Raw genomic sequence first — 16,936 nt, forward strand, 5'->3', positions numbered from 1 at the left:
AATGGTAGCAGCTGAAATTGTTCGAAATAAATCGTATTTACAATTATTAGAATTTCTTTTTAACATTTTTTATTGTGAGGCCCATATTTTCCCAGTTAATTGTACTTACAGTAGACACCTATATTTTTGACTATGATATTGCATGTAACTTTTTTGGTATTGTAATATAATTCACATCCTTCTAACCACTTAAAGTTCTAAGTTTTGGCTAATTATGGGCAAATTTTCAGCCAAATCGAGTATGACGTATTTTGGGAATTAGGGAAAATGTAAAGAACGGTATTTTAACGTTTTCTACAATATAAAATTTTATCAAAAATTTGTTTTGAATCAAAACAACTTGGTATAATGCCATATAGTGACATTTTTGAGTCAGTAATTCTATTAAAGTAGTCTTTGAGTAGTTCTAATAAAATATTATATTTTCCATTGATACTTTAAGATAGAAAATGCAAATTTGTTTAATCAAATGCAAAACACTGTAAAATTGCTTAAAATAACATTTTGAGAAAAAAAAAAGAAGAAGAACAAGAAGCCAATTCGACCTTAAATGTTTTATTTCTACATCCTGCAGATGCTATATACCAATTTTCAGATAAATCGGAGATCCAAAAGTTTTTTTGATCCAAAATTGAGTGATTTGAAATGGAATCACTGGGACATCACAATGCTGAAAGTGAGAAACTGGGGAGAGCTATAAACATATCGAAATGAGAGGAATAAAATTGCGACGAAACCAAATGGTACCACAATATTTGACAATAGTATTCTGAGTTATTTTTTTCCTCAAAAGCTTCCTATTGTATCTAAATATCTTCATAGCTGATTAGAATTTCTTCTCCTTTTTCCTCTTCTTTATCTAAATCTTTACCTAAAATTCCTGAAGATTCGAAGGATACCATGTCTTGTTCAACCTATTCTATTTGATAATAATTAGATCAATATTTTGACATGTCTAACCGTTGAAGTGTAGACGTGTAGACAATAATCAGAAACATTTGAGCCCACGCTTGACAGAACTGCAGGATTAAGTGTATAGTCCAGAGAAATAAGATTTTTCTCGTGACGCATCCCTCTCCAGGCCGAAACCAAATTTTTTGAGTAGAATGGACATCTATATTAATAACCTTTATGTTTCCTGCAGCCGATTTTGATGATATACATAGTTATAAACAAATGAAGATCAAAAAATGGTAAATTTTCGATTTTTTCGTCTATAACCAAAAAATTAGGCAATTTAAACAAATTTGAAAGTAAGAAACTCATAAATCGTCTAAAAAATTTCAATATGGAGTTCGCTGAATATGTCTATCTTTATTGGTTGCTTAGAAAATTGCAAAATAAATCATAAATTTTGAGTTTTTATAAATATTCATAACTTATGTAAAAATTATCTTAGAACCTTCTTGTTACACAAATGGCTGAGACTTCTGGTGCCTAAATTATATTTTAAATTTCAAAGCAATTGGTCAAATAGTTTAAAAGTTATTTAATTTGTTTATCCCAAATTCATTTGTTTTGCAACACTATAAGTCATAAAATTATGAGGTTACAGTAAAACTTCTGACAGTTTATGGAAGAAGAACATTTATGCTATTGAATTAATTAAAAAAAATTACAAAAAGTAATTTCAAGCAGTGGAAAATTATTTTGCAAAAGCACGTCGATTTTTTGCTTCCTTAAAAACAAGTAGAATAACTTTTTAACCGCTACCCATAGAAAAATTATTTTTTCATATTTGGAAAGACTGAATTTTTATACACATTCAGAAAGAAAAATAAGTGTCCTATGACAATTAGGGACAAAGTTAGCCCCCCTTTTTTTAATTCACATGTTTTTGCAAAATAATTTTGCAGTATTTAAAATTATTTTTTGTCATTTTTTTTTAATTAAATTAATAGTATAAATTTTCTTCTTTCATAAACTATCCAAAGTATTAGCGTAACTTCATCATTTTCTGACTTACAGACTTGCAAAAAAAAAATTAATTTGGGATAAACAAATTAAATACCTTTTGAGATATTTGACCAATTGCTTTGAAATTTAGGGTATGATTTAAGCACCGGACGTCTTACCATTTCGTGTAATAAGAACGTTCTAAGTTAATTTTTACATTATGAATATTTACAAAAACTCAAAATTTATTATTTAATTTGCAATTTTCTAAGCAACCAATAAGGATAGACATATTCACCGAACGCCTTATTGAAGTTTTTTATATGATTTATAAGTTTCTTTCTCTCAAATTAATTTAAAATACTTAACTTTTTGGTTATAGACGAAAAAAGCGAAAATTTAGCGTTTTTTGATATTCATTTGTTTATAACTATGTATATCATCAACATCGGCTGCAGGAAACATATAGGTTATTAATATAGATGTCCATACTACTCAAAAAATTTGGTTTCGGCCTGGAGGGGGTTGTCACCAACAGGTTATTTTTTTCCTTATTTCTCTGAACTAGTAATATTTTCATTTGCCACTGATATTTCTTTAATAACAAGTCAGGCCGTAATACCTGCTCAATTAGAACAAGTTTAAGGCTATTTTGGCATACATTTTCAAATTTAATAAGGTAATAATTAGTATCAAACTGTCAAAATTCTTCTTCTTCTTTTTCTTATAATAGGCCTCTTGGCCTGTTTCTTACCGATTTTGAGCTTGTATTCGTAGCTGTGATGTTGACTCCCAGCCATCTCGCCACCTTTTAAAGGGCCTTCCTATTGGTCTCTTGTCTGTTGGCTTCGAATCCCTGGCTATACGGGCTATTCTCTCGCTGTCCATTCTCGTCACATGCTGATTCCACTCTCGTCGTCTCTGTCTTCCCCACCGTACTATATCTTGTATGTTACAGAGATCTCTTATTCTGTCGTTCGGTATTCTGACTCTCAGTGTTTTCCCAGTTATTGGCCTCAACGTGCTCATTTCTGATGTTCTCAGTATCCTCATGGTTTCTGCTGTGTCACATCTTATTTCTATCGCGTACGTCGTAATCGGTCTTACACATGATTTGTATATGCGTACTTTCCCTTCCAGCCTCATATCTTTGTTTCTCCAGATGACATCCCTTAGACATCCTGACACGTAATTGGCTTTATTTGCTTGCTTTTGGACGCTCTCTTTAACATCTCCATAACTACATATTTCGATTCCCAGATATTGAAATCTCGAGACTTGTTCAATTAGTTCGTTGTTAATTACTAATTTGCATCTTATGGGTTCCCTTGACACTAGTTGGGATTTTGTCTTGGCTGTTGATATTTTCATGTTGTAGTTTTTCGCCACTGTATTGAAAGTTTGTGCCATTCGCTATAGGTTTTCCTCGTTATCGGAGATTAAGATTGCGTCGTCAGCATAACAGAGGAGTATTTTTATTTGTTTTTCCGCCATTTTATATCCTTTTCCACTACCTTTAATATTTTCTATGATTTTGTCCATGACTAAATTAAAAAGCAATGGGCTCAAGGTATCCCCTTGTCTGACTCCCGAGTTGATTTCTACTTCCGATTTTAGTCCATTCTCGACTTTTATTCTGGTTTTGCCCAAATTAATTAATTGTAATCTATTAGTATTATATTTTTTTATAAAAAATTTATAACATAATATGTTTGTATATAAATAATGATATAAAATGTCAGATTTGAAATCCTTGTCGCCCCAGAAATCGATTTAAAAAAAGATCACAATTTGATGACAGGAAGCCAAGAAATGCAATTTTTGAAGGGAGTTGTGATTTTGATTCCGCCGATTCATTTTTTTCTCGCCGTGCCGAGGGCTTCCCCCACCACCATAATTTTAAGAAATTCCCTAGGCTACTTGACCTATTTCAAATTTTCAAACTTCGCGGTAAAAATTACACGGTATCACCGTATTTCCCGTTCATTTACTGGGCTATATCGTGAATATTGGTACATGGTATATCCTTAATTGATTTCAATAAAAAATAGACTTCTGTCGAAACTGTCCAATTCAAAACATCCCGCCTGGGCTATACAACAATAAATATGAGCATGTTTGTAAATAATACTCTATTATTAAAAATGAATTCCGTTGATGATTGATTTGTCAAATAGCACAATGCATATGACCCTGAACTACTAATTATTATATTACATCGTCAGATAAACTATTTAATACGAGGGAAGTAGTATTAACCCGGCATCCAACAGGTGAACTTTTCTGCCACTAATCGACAGGTGGGGTGTGACATACCCCAGCAGTTGAAAGAGTTAAAGAGTCAAAAAATCTGTTTACGTTTAGTTGTCTGTGATATCTGGAACGTCAACATCTTAAAGCTGGTCAGGATAGTCACTCTTTACACTAACATTGTCTATTTCTTCACTTACTTACATCAAATGCAACGTGAGCTTTTTAGTAAAACTCGAAATGAATTATTAAAGAGACAAGACCAAGGTGAACTTAATTTAAAAATTAAATATTTTAACAATATACCCAAAATTGTTCAAAAAAACTAAGTCAGTCTCCACGTGGCACGCCTCATAATAACTTAAATGTTTATTACCAAAATACAAATGGGCTTCGAACTAAACTTCAGACTCTTTTACTAAATATTTCACATTGTTCCTATGACGTAATAATTATTTTAACTGAGACTTGGCTGACTGCTGATTTTCTAGACTCTGAACTTGGTATAGAAAGTTACATTGTGTACCGGAAAGATAGATCAAGTGAAACTAGCATCCACACTAAAGGTGGGGGTGTTTTGATTGCGGTCAGGAAGTCAATCTCGAGTGCCATATTTGTAAGCAGCAGTAATATTGAACAGGTGTTTATTACTATTGGTGGTGGTCAGTCTAAGGCAATATTTGGAACTGTTTATATTCCACCCAAAGCGGATCCAGCTGTATATACCGAATTCAGTGAAAGTGTTGATGAAGTTAGTGAGAAGTATCCAGCTTCCAAATTATTTTTGTTCGGAGACTTTAATCTGCCAAACATTATGTGGTCTAATGATGAACTGTCTTCCAATGTTACTTTTAGTCAATATTGTACTCCTAATGAAACTCAATCTGCTTGGATATTTGTCAAATCTATGTAATTTTCACAATTTATTTCAAATCAACACAATATCCAATTCTCGTGGGGTTTTATTGGACTTGATATTTGCTAACGACAGTTCTATTCAAGTTGTAGCTTCTGATGAGGAAATAGTTCCATTACATAGGCATCATCCTGCCTTGAATATTGCCATAAAAGATTTTAATTGTAGTAATAGCTGCTCAACAAACCAGAACAGCTCTTACTATATGGATTTTAATAACACTGATTTTAATGCCTTGTATTAACTGGGATCAAATTCTTGAAAATCAAAGTCTAGATAATATGTTAAATACATTCTACGAAGTCATGTACTGTGCTTTTGAAATTTTTATGCCAAAAAAAATAATGTCAACAAGAAAGTTTCCAAAATGGTTCTCGCCAGAACTAAAGAAACTAGTAATTGAAAAAAAGTTATCACATTTAAAATTTAAAGTTAGTTCCCCTATAAATGATTATAATGCATTCTCGAGCCTTAGAAGTAAATGTAAAGCTCTAACAAAAACTTGTTATAATAACTTTATAAAAAAACTGAGAATTCCATTCATAGTAACATTAAATCGTTTTGGTCATTCATAAATTCAAAACGAACGAGGACAGGTTTACCAAATGAAATGTCTTTGAACAATAACACTTATACAACTCCAAGTGATATTGCAAATGCTTTTGCAATATATTTCTCATCAGTTTATTCTGAGAAAGCAATCAGTAAACGTGTTTTACCTCCCACCACCAATATAACGGTTAATTCATGTAATATTACAATATCTGAAGTATATGAAGGGATGATGACGTTAGATGTGAACAGAGGTCCTGGTCCTGACAAAATACCTCCTATAGTTTTAAAGAAATGCAGTTTAATTTTGGCCAGACCATTGTGGAAAATTTTTAATTCTTCTTTGTATACTGGTTACTTTCCTGATCCATGGAAATTAACTTTTTTAACGCCAATACATAAAGCTAGTAGTAGATCTAACATTACAAATTACAGACCGATTTCTATATTAAGAACTATTCCTAAGTTATTTGAAAGCTTGGTGTCGGACTGCCTCTCGGTATGTTTCAAATTGTTTCCAGTAGATGAGCAATATGGTTTTCAGAAACACAAATCATCGGAATTAAATCTTCTTTGCTATTTGTATGCGTTGTCAAGTGCTTTGGAGGGTGGGTATCAAGTTGATTCTATTTATACTTCTCCAAGGCATTTGACAGGGTAAATCATAACATCTGTCTAAATTCGAAACTGCTGGAGTAGATGGGAAACTGCTTGAATGGCTGGAAAGCTACCTAATAGAAAGGCACCAAGCAGTAGGGATCCAGGATTGTCTATCTCAGGATGTAGTTGTCAGTTCTGGTGTCCCTCAGGGTTCACATGTGGGTCCGCTATTATTTATTATATTTATAAATGATATTACAGATATAAACTGTGATAAGCCTTTGTTTGCGGATGATTTAAAAATCTTTTCGAAAATAACTAGTCCTGACGATTCCGAAAATCTGCAATTTCAATTAAATAAAATACAGGATTGGTGTAAAGAAAATGAAATGGAGCTAAATGTTAAAAAGTGTCATAAAATTAGTTTTTATCAAGGTAGAACGTATATGCCGTTTGAATATAAACTTGATAACACACCACTAGATTGTGTTAATACAATAAGAGATCTTGGAATACTGTTTGACAAATCGCTAAAATTCGCAGATCATATCGATTCTATTATTTCAAAGGCATTACAGATGCTTGGCTTCATGAAACGAAACTGCTATGATTTTAAAAGTCCCAATACCCTAAAATTGTTATACTGTTCTCTTGTTAGACCTCACTTGGAATACTGTTGTAGTATTTGATCACCTTACTATAATGTTTACGCAGAAAAAATTGAAAAAGTTCAAAATAAATTCCTTAGGTTTATGGGATTTAAAATTAGAGCTATTAATGGGAGTAACAGGTTTTACAGTTATGATGAAATTAGAGCATTTATAAATATCAATTCCCTGAAAGAACGTCGTTATCACCATGATTTAAAAATTCTGTATAGTTTGTTAAATGATACAGCAAATAGTCATTATTTATTGTCTAAGGTTAGTTTTAAAGTTCCTTCATAGAGTACTCGAAATGAAGTTGAAACCACTTTTCATGTACCATTTCATCGATGTAATTATGGCATCAATGAACCTATAACTAGAATGTTACGTCTAGCAAATCAAAATACCGAGAGGCTTAATTTTAGTTCCACACCCAACCAATTTATACGCGACTCGCAACAAATTAATATTGCCTCTTAATTGTTTTGTTATGTCCACTTTTACCAGTCTGTTTCTAATTTGTTTTTTATGTAATTTATTTATTTTAACTATTTTAACTATTATATTTTATGTGTTATATAATATATGACTTATATTTAGTATACTAAATTGTTCCAAAAATTGTAAAAAATTGTAACTGTATTGGGCTTGTCCCGTGGAAATAAAAAAACAAAACAAAAACTTCCGAATTACTCTTGTCAATACATTCGTCACTGTCTGCTTCATCCCATAAGATCTGAAGACGTGTTTATTCTCGATCGTAATTTATTTTAGCTTAAACTAATAAAAAAAGATGTTAAAATCTGTAATAAATATTTAAGAACTTTACTAAATTTTGCATATTTTTAAAAAAACATGCATATGTTGTGCCTATTAAAAACATTTAAGTCAAAAAAAAAAAATTTAATTCGACACAAAATATTTCCCCGCACAGGCTGTTTCTTCTATTAATTCGAGAACTACCTGAAGAGAGACGGCTCATTCACTGCCTTTTAATTTTTTCTTAGAAAATACCCGATCTTTACACAAAGTACTTATTTATAGTACGCCGTTATAAAATGATTGTAGGATGTAAAATGATGAAGGATGGTTTACCGGGAAATCCGAATTTTATTTACTTTTATTATATGTAGCAGGTACCTACAATTCTGGTGATTCTTTTAAATCCCCTATTGTTAAGAGAATTTACACATTAACCATGACCATAGTTTTACGATTTTCTAACGGGAATTGAAATATTCATGCTTTAGATCAGATCCCGTCTTTAAAACTTTGGAGAACATATTTATGCGAAATCTTTAAGGAAAATTTTGAAATTGACTTTGGTGCAGAATATTCGGCTTTAACAAGTTATTTTAAATACGCCCCAATTACTTCTATTGATGTTGAAAGGAGTTTTTCAAGTTATAAAAATATCAAAGAAAATGTTTCCTCGTAAAAAATTTGGAAAAACACATTGTAGTGAATTATAATGGAAGATATATATAGTGATATTGTTCTTTTATTTTAAATAGGTAGCTATTGGTATCAGTTTTTGTAAAAAATGTGAATAAATTGCATATATTTAAAATAATGATTTTATTTGAAAGATAATAAATAAGATTGCCGCCCCCTATAAAAAAACCCGCTAGAACAGAATAGAACAGAAAATTTGTGGTTTCTCGAAATGCGCATTTTATGAATTTTTGTGCATATCTTGCGCATATTTCGTAATTTTTTACTGCATATATATGCGCATATTTCATCAAAATTGATCGCATATATATCCGCTCCCTAGTAATAAGTATTATTCACCTACCTATACTTACTTATTTATAGGAGTAAAACAAAATAACGACAATTCTGGAGAAAGTACAAAATCAAAAACGTGGGGCATGACGACTTTCAATCCAAATGTATTTGCTGAAACTAAACAGACGACTAAGAACTATGTGTCATCGCATAGATGAATATACAATAGAAAGCTATCTAGCCGCTGTGGCCACTACATGCAAAATTTCCGTATGTTTTAGGCGCTTTAGCAATGTTGGGTTATACCACACTCATAGGGGAGCAAAGTATGCTAAATATTCAGTCACTCGAGCGCTGTGGGGACCCATTGGGTTGTGACTATTATGCATTGTTTGCTGAAACTAAACAGACGACTAAAAACTATGTGACATCGCATAGATGAATATACAATACAAAGCTATCTAGCCGCTGTGGCCACTACATGCAAAATTTCCGTATGTTTTAGGCGCTTTAGCAATGTTGGGTTATACCACACTCATAGGGGAGCAAAGTATGCTAAATATTCAGTCACTCGAGCGCTGTGGGGACCCATTGGGTTGTGACTATTAGGTCCTTAAACCCAAAAAAAGTTAAGTAAAATTTTCCATTTTAATTTGTCATTTTTTAATTCAGTTTTCCATTTCCAACAATGGTTTTTTCCGATTATAGCGCCATCTATCCATAATTCGAAAAATGTTTCAAATAAAAGTTGCTCATTTTTACGTAAAGAATCCAAATATGCAACAAAAATTTGGGTCTCCTATTTAAGATTTTAAAGTAGCCCCCCACCCCACCTTTTTGGGGGATCGTGTTTGGTACCATTCGATAGATTTTTCAAAAATATTGAATAAGTGTATTTTTGAAGTTTTTCGATCTGATGGTTATTTTGCGAAATATCGCGGGATTTGTATTTAAAATTTTAAATATACCCCCGCCCCTCTCCTTGGGGGGTCATGTTTAGTATCATTCGATGGATTTTTGAAAAACATTGAAAACGTAGTTTTTAGTTTTTCGATCTGACGTTCATTTCGCGAAATATTCGCTTTTTTTGTGAAACTTTAAACTCGCCCATTTCCTTACGCCCGGCGCAAATTGTCAGATTTTTGAAATATACACTCTTTTGCATGTACTTCACTTACCTTATCTTAATCTGACAATTTCGGGTATTTTTAAGGATAGATTATTTTTTTCGGGCCCCATTAACGAACTCCCCTGTGTTAAGAGCCAATATGTGGTAGAGGTACATCTGCAGGGTACCAGGTTTCTCCCCATACAATAATCTGACGCTCTTGAGTAACTGCAAAAATCCCCGCTTGGGCTCCCCTACCATTGTAAACTCAGCCCTTGTTTGGGAGGGGCATTGAACATTTTTATTCATAACTTCAACGCTCAGATGTTCCATTAACCAAACTGACCACTATCTCATTTTCAACAGACTTGAATAATTTCTCGATTTTTCTTAGCTCATTGGTGACGAAATTCGTCATCATTCTTGTTTTATTCAAAGACCATTTATCTTTAAACCAAATCTCTATTTTACTTGCTGTCATTATTGTTATAACATAACTTTAGTTTCTACCAAGTCGTTTATTATAAGAGCAATGTCATTGACATATCGGAGAAAATTTAGTTTCTGTCCATCAATGTTAATACACTTTCAGTCCAACTGTCATTTTCGTTAAATGCGTACCCCGCGACTGTTATAAAAATAGTCTTAGCGACAAAGTATCTCCCTGCCGCACTCCTCTGCCAATTTCTACCTTCTCATTTCGATAAATCTTTCTCGTCTTATATCAGGGTTCTTGCAATGAAAATTGGAATTTTGGGTGATATCTGTCATACCGTTTTCTCAAATATGTCAGATTTTTGTACCTGCAAGATCCCTGGAATTGACTGATACCTCGTTAGCCTCACTAACAGCACAGATGAAAACCCTTCGAAAAATCGATGTCCGACACCATGGGACAGAGATAGAAGTACAGATATACGACGGAGATATAAGGTGGAGAACATTAAGAACTAGATAAGAAACAGAAAAGTAGAATGGAGCGACCACATCAGCCGCATGACAACAAATACAGGGTGATTGATTAGTGGGGTAAAGCTAAATAGCTCCGCTATAGTAATAGATAGCAATAAAAGTTAATAACAAAAATGTTAGCCACCTTTGAACTTCACATTAAAAAATTAGTAAGAATGTTACAGGGTGTTCGATAACACAGTGGCAGACCAAACTTATGTTTTTAAAACCTTTTTATATACTTGGGTTGGTTGGTGTCACTGACTCCTTCACTTATTTGAAATCCATTTTAAAAATATTTCTAGGCTACCTAGACACCTGAAATTTTCAGGATAGCTTAGAACTAGCTAACAATGCAATATTTTATAGCTATTATACAGGGTGATTAATAATTAGTGGGGTGAAGCTCCGTAGATCCGTTATAGTAATGTATAGCGATAAAATTTAATAACAAAAATTGTAGCGAACTTTGAGCTTCACATTACAAAATTAGTTAGAATGTTACAGGGTGTTCGATAACATAGTGGCAGACCAAACTTACGTATTTTTAAATAGAACACCCTGTATTTTATTTTATATTCGAAATCTTCGTAACCTTTCGATTACAAAAATCTAAGGTTTGGTATGTTATATGGGGTATTTACAAAGTTATAACCAATTTTATATGAAAATCGTAACAAATTTAACTACCTGTATAAATAAAAGCAAGCACAAGGTCAATGGTTTATTGACGTCATATGTTTTTATTTATTGTCAAAATTTTTGTTAATGGTTGTTTTGCTAATTTTCTTTATACTGAATACAGGGTGAGTCAAAACACAACTACATTATTTTCTCAGTAATTTTAAATAGAACACCCTGTATTTTATATCATTATCGAAAAGTAGCATTACCATACTATAATTTTTCCACGGGTCTAAATCTTTCCAAATTTTAAGTAAGCCATGACTGAATAATTATCTAAAACTTACAATTTACGATTACTGATTATCAATCTGTAATCAAAGTTGGCTACAATTTTTGTTATTAACTTTTATTACTATCTATAACTTATAACGGATCTACAAAGCTTTACCCCACTGACCAATCACACTGTATGAATAAATCGATTTTTTTTATTTTCAAACTATTCTAAAAATGTGACTAATGCAATGATATTTTAAAGTACGTTAATAAATCGATATCTACTGTGCCTCTGATGGTGCCTCAATGCCATTAGACCGCAGATCGAAGGTCCTCAGTTGGAACCCGGCTGTTGCGTATCTTTTTTTAATTATTTTAATAAATAATTAAAAGTTTATATACTTAAAATTATAATATACCATTTTAAACAACCGTGGTATTATAAAAAATACTATTTCATACTAGTGTAATTTTTGGAATCATAATTATAAATAAATAACAGTTAATACACCTACTAAAAATTCATTATTTATTAAGTTAATTATTCTTTCCAAACATGTTGTGTCCTATTGTACAATAACAAAACCGTGATATAAAAAGTACTTGTTTATTGGAGTGTAATTTTTGGAATTTTAAGTATGTTATCGTTAAATCGTTTATCATTAAATTATTTTATATTCTTTCTTATAAATAAAAAAAAGTTTTATTATAAAAAAGTTCTTTTTTATAAAAGTGTAATTATTTTAAATAGAACACCATATATTTTATTTTATATTCGAAATCCTCTTCTCCATTACAAAAATATAAAGGTTTGTTATGTTATACGGGGTATTTACAAAGTTATTACCAATTTTGTATGAAAATCGTAACAAGTTCAACTCCCTGTATAAATAAAATTAAGCACAATAGCAATGGTTTTTCATGCCATATTTTTTATTTATTGTCAAAATATTCAAGAAATATTGACGTTGCTAATTTTTTTATATCAAATACAGGGTGATTAAAAACGCAATTACATTATTTTCTCAGTACTGTTACATGGAACACCCTGTATTTTATGTCATTATTGAAAAGTAATATTACCGTACTTTAATTTTTATGCAACATTTCTTATGTCCAAAGTTATTCGTTTTCGAGATATTTTCATTTTTCAGAGCAAATTATTTTAGGTGTCTAAATATATCTAAAGTTTAAGTAAGCTATGACTGAATTGACAATTGACGATTACTGCCTATCAATCCGGTAATCAATGTAGCAATGTACCAAATACCAAAATAAAAATAATTTATTAGTAATAGATTTTTCAAAAAAAAACACAACCACAAAATGCAACATTTTTGAAACAATTAAAAACTACTTTTTTATGTAAACGAAACAAATAAAGAGAGAAAATTGGTAACAAATTTCACAAAAAAACACACAAACACAAAAATACAACATTTTGTGAAGACAATTAAACATTACTTTTGTATGTACATGTAACAATGTAACAAAAAAATAACGAAACATAATTTTTCAGTAATACATTTTGCAAAAAACATATTTGAAAAAATTAGAAGCTACTTTTATTAAAATATTTTTACTCTTTAATTACATAAGGTGTTCAAAATTACCTCCTAACACATTTATGCACGCCTAAAAACGATCATTGAATGAGCTACTTACTATACGAAGCATTTGTAAATTAACACAACGAAATACACTTTGTATACTATTTTTCATCTCGTCCCTTGTTGTTGGAGGTATTTTATTTATAAACTTCATTATTAACGTAACCCCAAAAAATCAGTCCAGTTTATTAAATTCTGGTGATTTGGTTGGTCACGCTATTGGTCCATTGAAAAATGAAAATATCTCGAAAATCAATAAATTTACACATAGGGAATGTTATCCAAAAATTAAAGTACGGTAATGGTACTTTTCAATAGTGATATAAAATACAGAGTGTTCCATTTAAAATTACTGAGAAAATATGGTACTTGCATTTTGACTCACCCTGTATTTGATATAAAGAAAATTAGCAATATCAATCATTCCTGAAAATGTTGATAATAGTTAAAAAATACGGCATTAACCTTCGGATGACCAAGCGGGGGAAATTGTGACCCCAGCTTATGTTTTTCTTTAATAAATTCAAAAGTATTTTCAATTTTTAACTCATTATTTTTTTATTTGACTTTAATATCATTCTAGATGTCCTCATATTTTGAAATAAAAAAAATTCCCTTTATTTTACTAATAAAAAATATATTCTGAAGTTGATGTTTAGTAAAATACCGTCTAATATGTGTAATTCCAAGTAGTTTTAGGCTAATGACGTCGACTTTGCAAAGTAACAAAACACTTACTCAACATACACACTACACATGACACTAATACTCATGTCGTGACTGAATGACATAAAGTCCATGCCATAGAAAAAATTAAAAAAAATTAAAAAAATTAAAAAAAAACACTTCATTTTTTGTTCATTGTCATTTTTGACATTTTTGACCTTGGGTTATTTCCCCCCCCCCTTGGTCATCCGTGTAACAAAAAAAGGTTGGTCATCGGAAGGTTAACAAACCATTGCTGGTTTGCTTATTTTTTTTATACAGGGAGTTGAATTTGTTACGATTTTCATATAAAATTAGTTATAACTTTGTAAATACCATGTATAACATAACAAACCTTAATATTTTTGTGATGGAAAAGTTAACAGGATTTCGAATTTAAAATAAAATATAGGGTGTTCTATTTAAAAAAACATAAGTTTGGTCTGCCACTGTGTTATCGAACACCCTGTAACATTCTAACTAATTTTGTAATATGAAGCTCAAAGGTGGCTAAAATTTTTGTTAACTTTTATTGCTATCTATTACTATAGTGGAGCTATTGAGCTTTACCCCACTAATCAATCACCCTGTAGAGTACTAAAGACAATGAGAGACGTTCTCCAATAGGAAGACCACGACCATCAGTAGGAATACCACGTAAACGATGAAATGAATAATAGTCTAGTAAAATAAAATTACACTACATGTAAATCAAAATGTAAATTCGTACAGGTTGAAACAAATTTTATATCAAAGTTTAGATGGGTACAAAAGATATTTTCAAGAAAGTATCCAAATCATATAAGGCGATCATTGTTTAAATAATTAAAAAGGGGTCATTTTTGCAAAAAAAATTACTTTTTTAATTGCTGAGGTCATTCAATTACTAATGAAGGTCTATAGGATTGTTTTCTACAAACTTGAAGGGCAAATTTTTCACATAAGACTTAATAAATTAAATTTGACCCCCTATTTATTTAAATAATTATTCAAAAAACTTTAAAAACAAATTTGTAAAAAAATATTTTTAGCGTTTTAACTAAGCACTATAAAATATTTTATTTTACAGGAAAAGTTGCGCTATTTTATCAGTATTAACAAAAAAAAATTTGGTCCAAAATTATTTAATATTTTGTTTATTTTATTTTATTTTGAGATATTGAATTTGTTTATTAAATGTTACTCTATTTTCAATTGCAAAAACGCGGTTGTTGCCAGAGAAATATTCACCTGTATTAAATCTTATTATTTTTATTTTTATGTCTATTCTCGATAAATGTATTGATAATTTCAAATTTCAATTAAACTTCCCCCTAAAATGGCATTTGAAATTTTATTCGAATTTGTTTATAATTTGTTTTTTTTTAATAACGTCGCGGGGAAGAGCTATTTTGAAATGCCGTTTCGATAATTGGGTTTCTGGGAATTTTTCACTAATTAACAAATTTTTTTGTCTTTTTTTCTTGGAGTTATATTACTACGTGCCCTTTTAGGGTTAAGTTTCATTAAGAATGTCGAATGTCTAAGTTGTAGATTCTAGACCTAAAAATATTAAGATTGGTGTAATTTCACTTATATAAAATGTGGCTACTTACTGAGTTACAGGGTGTTTTATTTAAAAATTTAAATATTATTTTTACCAAGCACTTTTAAACTATTTGACGTATCCTTATCACACTTGGCAAAAAGTGTGAGTACTATACAGTCTGCTAAATTTTGATAAATAAAAGTTTCTAGCTACTACCAGAGGCGTACAACAGGGAATAGTTAATGGTTGACCCTTCCAAAATTCTACGCCACTGAGGGAATTACTATTTTAGCGAAATTGTTAGATTCTCCAATACTTTTTATGTAAATAATATACTCTTTACTGGTAACGATTAAGTCATTAGTTTTCGAGATATTGGACGTTAAAAATGAAACGGCATAGTTATTTTGATTCAGTCATTCATTCATTTTAAACTTCCAATATCTCTCAAACTTATGACTTTATCGATACCAATAAAGATATTTCCATACAAAGTATTGGAGAATCGAAAAATTTCGCTAAAATAGTAATTCACTCAGTGGCGTAGAATTTGGAAAGGGTGAATCATTCAATATCCCCTGTCGTACGCCTCTGGCACTAGCTAGAAACGTTTATTAATCACAATTTAGTGGGGTATATAAAAGCCACACTTTCTGCCAAGTATGATAAGGATACGTCAAATAGTTTTAAAGTAATTGGTAACAATAATTTTTAAATTTTTAAATAAATCACCCTGTAACTCAGTAAGTAGCCACATTTTATTTAGGAGATTTTAGTTAAATCTTAATATTTTTAGGTCTAGATTTTAAAACTTAGAGATTCGAGATTCTTAATAAAATTTAACCCTAAAAGGGCCCGTAGTAATATAACTCCAAGAAAAAAAAAAGAAGAATAAAAACGACAAAAAAATTTTGTTAATTAGTAAAAAATTCCCAGGAACCCAATTATCGAAACGGCATTTCAAAATACTTAATCCCCGCGACGGTATTGAAAAAATAAATTATAAACAAATTTTAATAATTTTCAAATGCCATTTTAGGGAGGAGTTTAATGGAAATTTGAATTCATCAAGACATTTATCGAAAATATACATAAAAATAAAAATAGTGAGATGTTAAGCAGGTGAATATTTCTTTGCCGACAACCGCGTTTTTGCAATTGAAAATATAGTAACATTTAATAAACAAATTCAATATCTCAAAAAATATTAAATATTTTTCGGCCAATTTTTTTTGCTTAATACTGGTAATATAGTGCAACTTACTATGTAAAACAAGATATTTTGTAGTGCTTATTTAAAACGCTAAAAATAATTTTTTGCAAATTTGTTTTTAAAGTTTTATATACAATTATTTAAATAAATAGGGGGTCAAATTTAATTTAGTAAGTCTTATGTGAAAGACTTACCCTTTAACTTTGCAGAAAAAATCCCATAGACCTTTATTTATAAGTGAATTACCTCAGCAGTTAAAAAAGTATTTTTTTTTGCAAAGATGACCCCTTTTTAATTATTTAAACAATGATCCCCTTGTATGATTT

The sequence above is a fragment of the Diabrotica virgifera genome, chromosome 5 (assembly GCF_917563875.1).
Source record: "Diabrotica virgifera virgifera chromosome 5, PGI_DIABVI_V3a".
Taxonomy (NCBI): Eukaryota; Metazoa; Arthropoda; class Insecta; order Coleoptera; family Chrysomelidae; genus Diabrotica; species Diabrotica virgifera.